Source organism: Hypanus sabinus, chromosome 10 (assembly GCF_030144855.1).
Source record: "Hypanus sabinus isolate sHypSab1 chromosome 10, sHypSab1.hap1, whole genome shotgun sequence".
Taxonomy (NCBI): domain Eukaryota; kingdom Metazoa; phylum Chordata; class Chondrichthyes; order Myliobatiformes; family Dasyatidae; genus Hypanus; species Hypanus sabinus.
This window is the reverse complement of record NC_082715.1, coordinates 27,414,179-27,426,620: the sequence shown is the minus strand read 5'-3', so window position 1 is coordinate 27,426,620 and position 12,442 is coordinate 27,414,179. Positions and strand designations below refer to the sequence as shown.

At 41.4% G+C, this 12,442-nt stretch overlaps 1 long non-coding RNA gene across 1 annotated transcript; it reads right to left on the bottom strand.

Moving 5' to 3' along the window:
* Positions 1-1,355: 1,355 nt before the first annotated feature.
* On the bottom strand, positions 1,356-7,737 carry LOC132400267 (uncharacterized). The gene is made up of 3 exons (XR_009514202.1): positions 7,270-7,737; positions 3,616-3,696; positions 1,356-1,718 (listed from the first exon to the last, which is right to left on the bottom strand). It is a non-coding gene; the product is annotated as an uncharacterized LOC132400267 (long non-coding RNA).
* Positions 7,738-12,442: the final 4,705 nt, after the last annotated feature.

Below are 12,442 nucleotides of genomic sequence, written 5' to 3'. Positions count from 1 at the left end.
GCTTTAATCATTAAATCTCCCTAATTTTTAATCTTCTCTCTGTTGGTGCTGTGAGGCAAAAACAAAATGACTCTGTCCTACATTGAAAGAGGAATCCTCACACGGAGCCCTATTTTAGGAAAGAGAAATGAGATCAGACTGTCTCATCTATACGACACAGGATTTGTGCTTTCAGGTCTTACTGTTTACTGAGCTTGAAAACATTTTTAATATTGCACATGAACCTGTAAATAAATTTGTTATGTGCAATTGCATATTGTGTAAAGTAAATAATGAGCAGGTAGTGATTATTAATTTAATGCATTATAGTGCATCAGGATTTGCCCAGTGATAAATACAAGAGTGAGGCTTTCAACACTTTATCTTTGTCTTCTCTCACTTGCATCATCTGATGCATGTTAGGATGGGGGCAGCAGGACTGGCCTGCAATTGGCTAGAGTCCTATTACAAGTTTACATGTCAGTGGTTACTTTACTGGGTACCTAATAAAGTGGCCACTGAGTGTGCATTCGTGGTCCTGCAGACACAGCCCATCCAGTTTAAGGTTTGACGTGCTGTACATTCCAAGATGCTCTTCTGCACAGCACTGAGGTAACAGGTGATTATTGAGTTACTGTCACCTTCCTGTCAGCTTGAACCAGTCTGCCATTCTCCTCTGTCCTCTCTCATTAACAACATGTTAACAATTAACAACCCACAGAACTGCCACTCACTAGATATTTCATTTTGCTTTTTGCACCATTCTCTGTAAGCTCTAGTGGCCGATGTGCATGAAGATCCCAGGAGATCCGTAACTTCTGAGATACTCAAGCCACCCTGTCTGGCACCAACAATCATTCCATTGCCAAGACCACTTAGATCATGTTTCTTCCCCATTCTGATGTTTGGTCTGAGGAAGAACCGAACCTCTTGACCATGTCTGCATGCTTTTATTCTTTGATTGGCTGACTAGATATTTGCATTAACCAGCATGTGCACAGCTGTACCATTGACTGTATTTCAATTCCCTGCTCTCCCAGGCTACTCAGATCTGACATTATCAAACAATTGCTTCTCCCTAGATATTAATCTATTCACCACTTCATAGTTCAGAGGCACAGCAGCACAATGGCTGTTAATTGACTTGTTTCCTGAGGCCTGCGCTATTGATCTGGAGACATGAGCTTGTGAAATGCCACTGTGCTAACTGGGGGAGTTAAATTCAAGCAATTTTAAAAAACTGGATTTAAAAAAAAAACTAGTGTCAACAATGATGACAGAAACTGCTGGCCTACCGTAAAAATCGTTCTGGTGCACCAATGTCTTTCAGGGAAGAAAATATACAATCAGTATTGGTCTGGCCTTTGAAGCACGTATCAGTCCCAGACCCGGCATAAGCAATCAACTGGGAACTGCTGTGTGAAAAATCTCTCAAACCACATAGTTCAGGTACAATTAGGAGTGAGTATTCTTCTGTGAACTTCATTAGCCTGTATATACATTCAAGTAATTGCTTTATAAAAATGCACATTGTTGTGACTATGACCAAATTCACTGGAGAGACTCTGAAGCTGGTGATAATAGAGTCTTTATTCATCAGAACAAACAGACATCATTGTGAAGATATTCTTGGCAGAGGCTCACAAACCCAGAGGTACATCATATTCTTTATAGAAGAGCAGGAATAGGCTGTTTGGCTCTCCAAGCTGACTCCATTTCATCTGAATTTTACTGGTTATCTATACCAGAGAGAGATGATGGGCAGGAGAGAAGAGAGGGGTAAGAGAGGAGCCAGAAAGGAGAATGGAAAAAGGGAGAAAGAGGAGGGAAGAGAAATTACCAGAAGTTAAAGAAATCAATGTTCATGCCATCAGGTTGGAGGCTACCCAGACAGAATGTAAGATGTTGCTCCTCCAACCTGAGTGTGGCCTCATCACAACAATAGAGGAAGGAAGCCATGGATGACATGTCAGAATGGGAATGGGAAACATAGAAAACCTACAGCAAAATACAGGCCCTTCAGCCCGCAATTTTATACCATACATGTACTTACCTTAGAAATTACCTAGGGTTACCCATTGCCCTCTGTTTTTCTAAGCAAACTGTAATGGGTGGCCACTGGGATATCCCACTTTCTGTGGTGGATGGAGTGAGGGTGCTCAACAGAATGGTCCCCCCAATCTACATTGGGTCTCAACGAGGTAGAGGAGGCCACTCTGGGAGCACCGGGTATAGTAGATGATACCAACGATCTCTCAGGTGAAGTGTTGCTTCACCTAGAGAGACTTTTTGGGGCTCTCAGTGTTGGTTAGGGAAGAGTTGTAGCAGCAAGTGTGGCAATTGCCCTCTTGCTAGGATAAGTGCCAGGAGAAACATCATTGAGGAGGATCGAGTAGACCAGAGAGTCACATAGAGAATGATCAACAAGAGATCACCTCCCTCTGTTGCCCCTCCTCCTCCATTTTCTCCCATGTTTCTCTGTCCTCTCCTACTAGATTCCTCTTTTTCAAACCTTCCCCACTTCCCCTATCACTGCCCAGGTTCTTACTTCATCCTCCCTCTCCAACCCACCCACTAACCTTCCCCTTCAATTGTACTCCTTATTCAGGCTTCCTCCCCTTCCTCTCAAGTCCTGATCAATGGTAACTGTTTATTCTGCTCCAGAGATGTAGCCTCATGTTCCTCCACCATTTTTGTTTGTTACTTTATTCCTTAATTGCTTTTGTATCAAAGAAGCTTCATCTGCTTTGCCGATGATACCTCATAATGCTGTCCATATATATGACTAATTTCACATCTCCTTCATCAGGACCCTCTTCTGATATCATCTCTTGAATAAAGATTTCACTCACTAATGCCGGCCTTTATGGTGTCCTCTGAGCAACTCCATTATATTGAAATGATTGTAAAATTGAGTTCTTGATAAAGAATATAATTATTAGAAGTGCATACAATAAGTTGCAGAAATACATGTATTGAAAATAAAAACATCCAAAAACTCCCAATAATTTTTGAACTGATTGGAATCTATTTGTTTTCGTACGCACCATCAAGATGTTGCTGTCATTCACAAATGAAATCAGCAAAGTGTATGCAAAGCATAAAGCACATTTTTGATGCGGCAAGTTGGCACAAGAAGATGTGGTGTTTCTGAATCATTCAAATTAACACAGAGAATTGGCTGTTTCTATGTCACAGAACAGTGACATGGTTAGCATTGGCCTTTGTTAAGAGAGCATAACAAGTAGAAATCAAATGCATTGTGTTGATCTGGTGGACCATTAATAATTTCAGACTATAATTTAGTTTATTCACAGTACTGCATATTTTGTCAGTCTACAAAGATATTTATCATACATTCATTGTTGTTTCTCATCCAGGAGTGGGTGGCTGTTATTGAGAATTGTTCTCAAAATGAAGACTTTGATTTTACACTTGGCCTTCCAATAAAGGGGTGCTCTTATTAACTCTGCTGATAAATTTAAAGGCCAATATAACCACCAGCATTTCTAGTAGCATCACCTGATTGAGTTGTTCAGAGATGTGGATATAAAATAGATTTCATAATGACTCATTGGAAATTCTCCCCCAATAATCCAAATGCCTTTGGCTAGATTTCTTAAAACCAATATCTACCTTGTTTGGGAGGCTTGTGAGTCTCAGATTGTTTCACTTCAAGCGATCTTCAGCAAGACATAGCAAGGGCAATCAAGAGTTCTACACATAAAAGACATTTTAAATTGTAATTAATTAATCAAGTAACACTATTAATATCCAAGATGCACTTGAGTCCCAGGCTTTAAACAAGTTGATTAAGTGCTCTTACAAGTACTTGCACTGAATTTCTTCCTCTGTTGTGCAGAGGATGTGCGTTGTGTTCCTGTGAAGAATTCAGCCTGGGTTAATGATGAAGCACAATGACATTTCTGCTTTGTTTTGTCCACCCTTGGTCTTTATCTTTGATCCTGAAGTACATGGGGGTGCACAGCTCCAGTGCATTATGGCTTTGTGTCAAGTTGACAAAAGGTTGTTTTTCTCTACAAAAATTCCAAGGGGAACTGCAAACATCTCTGCCATTGTGGCACTCTGCCTGTGAGATGAAGAAATCATTTGTTGAGTGGTGCACTGAAGCCTGGTGCACCCAATGCAAAGGCCCTATGGGGAAGGACCACAGTCCAGGCTCCTTCCTGACGAAGGGTCTTGGCCAAAATGTTGACTGTTTATTCCTCTCCATAGATGCTGCCTGACATGTGGAGTTCTTCCAGCACTTTGTGTGTATTACTCTGGGCTCTTTTGGTTATCACACATGCAAGAAGGGCTGAATTGGGCAGGGAAGACTTCACACCGGGGGCCACATAATAGACAATTGTGAGATAGTTTTAAAAAGTACACTAACTCTTCTTAATGTTTTGACCATGAACATAAAACTTACACTGACTCTTCTTTTGAAGGTTTTCATTCTAGTTAATTGGGCCATAGGGGCAGCTACTTAACTGGGGCAACTCTTAAAGAATAAAAACTAATCAAGAAAATACAAACAAGAGAAAATCTGCAGATGCTGGAAATCCAGGCAACACACACAAAAAGCTGGAGGAACCCAGCAGGCCAGGCAGCATCTATGGAAAAAAGTACAGTCGAAGTTTTGGGCTGAGGCCCTTCGGCAGGACTGGAGGAATAAAAGCTGAGCGGTAGATTTAAAAGCTGGGGGGAGGGGAGAGAGAAACACAAGGTGGTGGGTGAAACCGGGAGGGGGAGGGATGAAGTAAAGAGCTGGGAAGTTGATTGGTGAGAGAGATACAGGGCTGGAGAAGGGAGAGTCCAATCAGAGAGGACAGAAGGCCACGGAAGAAAGAAAATGGGGGAGGAGCACCAGAGGGAGGCAATGGGCAGGCAAGAAGGTAAGGTGAGAGAGGGAGAAGGGGATGGGGAGTGGTGAAGGAAAGGGATGGGGGGGGCATAATCGGAAGTTTGAGAAATTGATGTTCATGCCATCAGGTTGGGGGCTATCCAGACATTCTGTCTGTTGTTCCTCCAACCTGAGAAACCAATCCTCCAACCAATCAAGAAAATAGCTGGAAGTCCCTTTGTTTATTTGGTACACTATGCCACTTAACTGGAGCAGGACACTGTAAGTCGCGTGCACCTGCACGGCCGTTAGACACACACTGCGCTTCAAACAAGCAGTTTGTAAATTGTGTCAGTCGTGTGTTTTTGATCTCAAAACACAGCATTTTATTGTCGCTAATAGTTGGTGCAAAATAAGCCGTAGAGCAATGCAGAACTGTTTTGCTCGGTGTGGCTCCAAGCATTCATGCTTGGAGGTGCCAGAGATAGCTGGGAGTGAAAATCACACAACTTCCCTACTTCAACAAGTTAAAAACTACCAAGAATTTGAAGGTGTTAGGGCAAATCCTGGAGTTACAAAATAGAGCAAAAATTAATTTCATCAGCAACCAGTCTTCATACCTGAATGTGGATTATAGATTGAGTTTTAAATACAGACTAAAACAATAGTCTTCCTGGCATTGACTGCAGACCAGTGAATATTCACTTGAGGTGTCTGCATATGCATGGATGCAGCTGTAGAGCTGCAGATTAATCTTCATTTTGGCTGTCTGGACAGTTGGGGTGAAGATGGAGGTGTTTGAAAATTATACGTAATTCAAAGGAAGCGCTGTGGATACATTGTAATTATAGAATTGCCCTGCTGATACCTTTGATCTTTAGCATATAAAAATGTCATGTAATATTGGGTTAGGCAGGCTATGTTCTTCCCAGAGTGTCTCACGTATGATGCCTGCTGCTTGTTTTGCTGAATAAAGACTTCTATATGGACTGGCTTAATTCTCTCTCCAGTGACTTGCTTCACCCTCACAACAGAAGCTATGGACTATCATCTTGAATGTTACAATGAAAAATACAAATTTGGAGGATGCAATTGGACCAAAATGTACTGGTCTCAATATGTCCCAATTAACTGGAATTAAGTAATTCCCTATATAGGCTCCACTTCCTGGAGTGACATATTTCCCTTTCAAGGACCCAATCCATATTGACAGCAAAAGAAAATTCTGGAGTGGCAAGACATACTTATTACTTAAACATCAGATTTAATTGGACAAGGCATCTCTCCATACTCAGAATACCAGAAAGAACCACTACTTAAAAATCTCTGCTCCCCTGTTAGAGCATATTCCGGATTTAGAGTGCATAGCAAAATATTAACTTGAGCAACCAACCTTCAGATCTGAATATGGACTGCAGATTAAATTTAAAATGTAGCTCTGGACAACAGCTGTGAAGCACATTTAAATGGAAAACCAGACAATGCAGATTAACATTCATTTTGGTTGTCTGGAGTGTGTGTGCAAAGAAGGAAGCATTGTAGATACATTGTAAATATAGAATATAGAAATGTAAATATAGATCTTTAGCAAATAGAATGTCATGTAATATTAAGTTGAGCAAGCCTCTTCCCTAGAAAGAGTCTCAACATGATGCCTGCTGTTTCTCATTTTGTTGATAAAAGTCAATATCATATTTATTGTTGTTGCGTGGTCACCAAGAAAAGTACCGGTAGATATGATGTAGCCTCTTTATTTGAAAGAACAAGATAGAGCAGGCATTATATGGAAACCATTTTGGCTGGAAAAAGGTCTGCTGTGCTCAACACTGCACACATTTTCTGTGCTAAAGATCAAAGACAGTTCATGACAATTCAAACATCCATATTTACAATGCCTTTTTTGAGCTACTCATGTGACAATTTCAAATGCCTGGAACTTCCCACCATCACTCCCAAAATAAGTGTTAAATACCATCATATCCATGCAATGGGATGCTGATTGGATTCATGCCTATGTAGACAATCAGTTACGTGCCCGTTTCCTGGTCTGTCCGGTCTGCATTTTTTAAATGTCACCTTCAATACGCATACAAATCTGAAAGCTAGTGGCCGAAGTTGGTGAAGTTAATTGCTAAATGTGTTAACCCCAATAAACAACCTTGTCACTTTGGTGACATTGTTCACTCTACAACACTCCCAAGTCAACACTTCTACTCAATACATTTTCTGCAAATTGATACGAGCTTTTTAAAGTGATGGCTAACTTCAGTAACAAAACATTCCTTAATAGGAGAGAGCAAATAAAATTCTTGATTTTGATCAGTGGTTATGCATTGACAAAGTAGGCCTGATTTTTACATACTAATGAAGAAAAGAAATTAAATTTCCTGAAGGTAATGAAAGTAACAGAAATGTTGCTGCTTGTAATGACCCCAGAATCTCACCTGTCAATCATTTCTGGAGATTGCACTGCTGTTGGAGGCTGGAATTGATTTAATGCAGCTAGAGAAGTATTTTTATTATATTTGGAAGTCTCTGTTGCTGTCCCAACTTGTTGGGTCTCTTTGCTCTACTGCACCTTATGGTCAAAATCTTTTCAGGGAAGTCTCCAACCGTACTTCAATGAACAGCACAGATAAAGTCCAGAACTTTGTGACAAAGACCTTCTTTGCCTCTCTCTGTTCTGCCAATCCTTATGTTTCATTTTATTTAGCTGCAGTTCTCATCCATTATTTCCAACTTGTGCTTTTGTTCAATCCACTAGAAAACTTTCCTGTGACTCTTTCTCATTTTTCACACTCACCCTGGTTCCTTAGATCAATGCTTCTCTGTTCTAGAGTCTACCTAACGGCAGAGTCAGGGACTGCACAATTTACCTGTTTTTGGATCGCATTGGCTCAGATTGGCTGAATCGTGACCTTCATCTCTTTTTACCTTGCGACCTTTGGTTACAATTATAATGTGTTATTTATATCTGAGCACTTACTGACGTGATTAAGTGAGTCATCAGCTAATTTGAGCTATATTTATTTGGATTTCACGGTGTCTTTAGGTGCGGTGAAAGGCTGTTTATTGTGTAGTATGTTTTCTGCTCTTGCTCCCTCAGACGTTTGTTCCTTGGTTCTGTTCTACTTCTGAGACATTTCCCCAGGATGGAGGATGTCTTGTTTCTACTGCATTTCTGAGGAGCCGCGCATCGGAGCAGCCATTGTAACCTTACCACATAGAGACATACACACACATGATCTTGTCCATGCCCCAGCCCTCATGCCTCTTCACCCCTTTCCTGAACCCTTGCTTCTTTACCCCTCAGTATGTTCCCCTTCCCCTGCTGTCTCCCTCCTCCCAGTCAGCGCTCTTCACTTACATATCCCTCCGTCATAGCTACTTTCTGTGATTCTCTCACTCTCTGCCCGTCCCCAGTCGATGTAGCCATCTCCGCCCTCCTGGCTTCAGGTTTTCTGCCAGAGGAGGATGGCCTACAGTAACAGCAGCTCGTCCATCTCCCACACTGCTCCTTACTCAAGAAAAGTCCCAGAGTGTTGTCAGATGATTACAAAATGTGCCTTAAGCTTAAAGGAAGGTTGGAGAGGGAAGGCCACTGAATTGTAAATGAACATGGATGACGAAGAACCCTGAAGGGAATAATGGGGTTTGGAAGTCTCTCTGGGTTTAGGGGAAAGATGGAGGCTGGGAGATAGAAGCCCTTGTGGGTTTAAAGTCTGGGCCAAAGGAATTTTTGATTTAAGCCTGTCCATGAGGAAGACCATAAATGCCCAGACTCCTATATGCCTCCCAAAATCTTCACCCAAACACCAGTGCCTCAGATGACAATGGATTGTGTGCACTCCAGTGTCCTGTGGATGAATTCTTGGGTCATTTCTGCTGTATCATTTCCCAGCTGATGGAGACAGATTAGACTAGTGAAATCTTTACCTAGATACTCTATCTATGAACCTTTGAACTCGCAGCTCTTACCCAGAAACAAGCACCCCCTTTGAACTAATCTGGAATCAAAATCTCTGCTTGCATCTTCTCAATAGCCGTGTCATATGGATGCTCATGGAGTGGTACTTGATCTCTAAACAGAGCGCTTTTATTTTATGAGCAATGACCTTTGTGCTATTTTACTTTGGCTCTGAAATGCCAGCAAAGAAATGTTATTTACAGACTAAAATGTCAAAAAAGAAATCCTCTTTCACCCTTTGGCTCTAATCTTCCATGTCGCGAGTCTCCTGCAGACTCCTGCAGATAGGAGGGCAATATCTGAGAACAGGCCATAATAGGCTGTTCCTCACTGACACTAAATGAGGACAGTACTGACCCCTTCAAACTACCTGAACAACAAAACCGACAGAGAATTTTAAAGGACTTTACCTTTAGCAGAGTTGGTGATTCATTCTGGGAAGGTAATAGAACTAATAGAGAAACAAGACTAGGTGACAAAGTGCCAAATTAATATTCAGCAAAGAGTAATAAGTAAAAATATTTACTTTCTTATTTATCACCCTTGTAAAAGTTCTTAAATCTGGCTAGTGCCCAGTCCTTAAACAACCTCTGTATAAAGTCAGCACCTGTTTCGTTCTGTATGAAAGGTAATTTTGTAATAAACAGGTTGTTTTATATGGATTTGAAGCCTCCTTTCTGTCTGTTCTTTATTTATCCAGCAGTCAACCCATCACCAGTCATTGCTCACTAATTACAGTCACTGCTCTGGTAATTAATAAACTAATTACTGTTCTTGTGTAATTCAAAACCTGACATCATTGTTATTCCATTAATTAAAGAATTTGCAAATTTATTATTTCCAAATTTTCTTCATTGTGTTTAAATGTGCAAAATATACTTACATAAAAATGTCTGTGTGTGATATAACAATTGTGCATCATATCTTTAAAGATTTAATTCCTCCTTACCTAGAAATTCAAGAGTGTGGATTTCTGAATTTGCCTTGCACCTGAGGCAGCCTGACTGTTGGTCAGAGGGATGGGAACTTGGTAGTGCTTGCCTCCATAAAGGAAATTGGAAATCTTTACAAAGAAATTGGAATTATCAATCAGAGGAGACTAAGATCTCCTGGGATAATTGTTATTGAACAGGGACCAAGGATCACCTCTTACACCCCTTCCCAACTCTATCCACTCTTTCCCCACCAAGTGCCAGTTCCCTAACTTCGGAAATGTGAATTACCTTTTTAGTGAACATTATGGTTTATGGTGCCACCATTCAGCATTCAACTTCTGCCGCTGTCTGTAAGGAGTTTGTACGTTTTCCCCATGACCGTATGGATTTCCTCCAACATTCCAGCTTCCTCCCACAGTCCAAGGATGTACAAGTTGAGGTTAATATGTTGACGCTAGAGCCAGACGATATTTGTGGGCAGCTCCGGCACATCCTGGGACTGTGTTGGTCATCAACATGAATGACACATTTCATTATATGTTTATTTATTTAGAGACGCAGTGAGGATTAGGCCCATCCAGGCACTACCCAACGACCCCTGACAACCCTAATTTAATAACTGGCCAATTTACAATGACCAATTAACCTACCCGGTATGTCTATGGACTGTGGGAGAAAACTGAAACACTTGGAGAAAACCTACATGTTCCATGGGGATGATGTACAGAGACTCCTTCTAGCGAATGCCAGGGTTGAACTCCAAACCCTGACATCCTGATCTGTAATAACGTTGTGCTACCCACTATGCTACTATGGTGTACAAGCGACAATTAAACTAATCTTTTAATAAAAAGAATCATGCTGATGCCATGAGCTTTCTACACTATCCAATGTTAATAGTTCAAAGTTCAAAGTAACTTCATTATCAAAGTACGTACATGTCACCATCTACAACCCTGAGATGCTTTTTCTTGTGGGCATACTCAGCCGATCAATGAAATATAACAGAGTCAATGAAAGTCAGCACCCAGCAGGATAGATGAACAACCAATAGCAAGAGACAACAAACCCTGCACATTCAGGAAGAAAAATAATAAATATGGTAGCAATACATATTGAGAACGTGAGATGAAGAATTCTTGACATAGTCCATAAGTTGTGGGAACAGTTCAGTGATGGGGCAATTGAAGTTGAGTGAAGTTATCCACACTGGTTCAAGAGCCTGATGGGTTAGGGTTAATAAGTATTCCGGAACCTGGTGGTGTGATTCCTGAAGCTCCTGTACTTTCTTCCTGAAGGTAGCGGTGAGAAGAGAGCATGACTTTGGTGGTGGGGGTCCCTGATGATAGACGCTGCTTTCCTGCAACAATGTTCCATATAACTGTGCTCAGTTGTGGGGAGGGCTTTACCCAAGATGGACTGGGCCATATTCACTACCTTTTGTAGGATTTTCCATTCAAAGACATTGGTGTTTCCATACCATGCCATGATGCAGCCAGTCAATAAACTCTCCACCACCCATCTATAGAAGTTTGTCCAAATTTTAGATGTCATACTGAATCTTTGTAAACTTCCAAGGAAGTAGAAGCACGACCTGCTTTCTTCATAATTGCTCTTGTGTGCTGGGCCCAGCACAAGTCCCCTAAACGCTAACACTGAGGAATTTTCAGCAGCTGACCCTCTCCAACTTTGATTCCCTGATGAGGACTGGTTCATGCTTTCCTCCTCCTGAAGTCAATAATCAGCTCCTTGGTCTTGTTGACATCGAGTGAAACTTGAGACTTGATACTTGGATTCACAGCCTGAATAGTTATCCAGTATTTCCATTGTGCCATTCGGTATGGACACTGTTATGTCATTCTTCACCAGTCAAGCCCATGTCTGCTGTTTCACTCAATGTATCTAAGCAATGATATGCTTGGAGTCACAATAACATTGATTCAAAGGACTGACTATATGATCAGTTCCTGTGATGCTAGGTTTTCACTGCACACACTTACAGGTGCATAAAACAACAAATTGAAATTTGATTTTGATTTCTGTTGAAGGGGGTTATTTTTAATATGCATAACTGAGCAAGATTTCTTTAAACTCTAGCCAGTGAACTAGAATGCATGGAGGCTGAAGGAGTTCTTTCCGAGGCCGAGTGGAGCCCAAGGGAAATACCAGTGGTCCCAGTAGCCAAGGAGAACGGGCCTGTCAGGATCTCTGATGATTTTCAAGTCACCATCAATCCACTGCTGAAAGTAGATCAACACCTTCTGCCCAGGATAGAAGATATCTTTGAAAACCTTTCTGAAGGAAAACACTTCAGTAAAGTGGACTTAGCTGGGGCCTGCCCACAGAAAAGGTGGAAGAAGAGTTCAAAGTGCTTCTCACCATACAAACTGAGAAATGGCTTCATCACAGTATAGGCTCATCTTTGCACCTGCACTCTGGTGGGAGGTTGTGAACCAGGTGCTGCAAGGCTGGCTAGGCACTCAGTGTTACCTGGATAACGTCATTGTTACCAGAAAGGATGACAAGGAACATCTCCCAAATCTGAAGACTGTGTTAAAAAGATTAGAAGATTATAGGCTCAGGGAATGACGTGACATTTTTAAACCAAGCATCACTTACTGTGGCCACACTATTGACACGCAAAGATTATGTAAGTGTGCTGAGAAATTTCAAGCAATGATGGATGCCCCAGGGCCAAAGGATGTTTCACAGTTG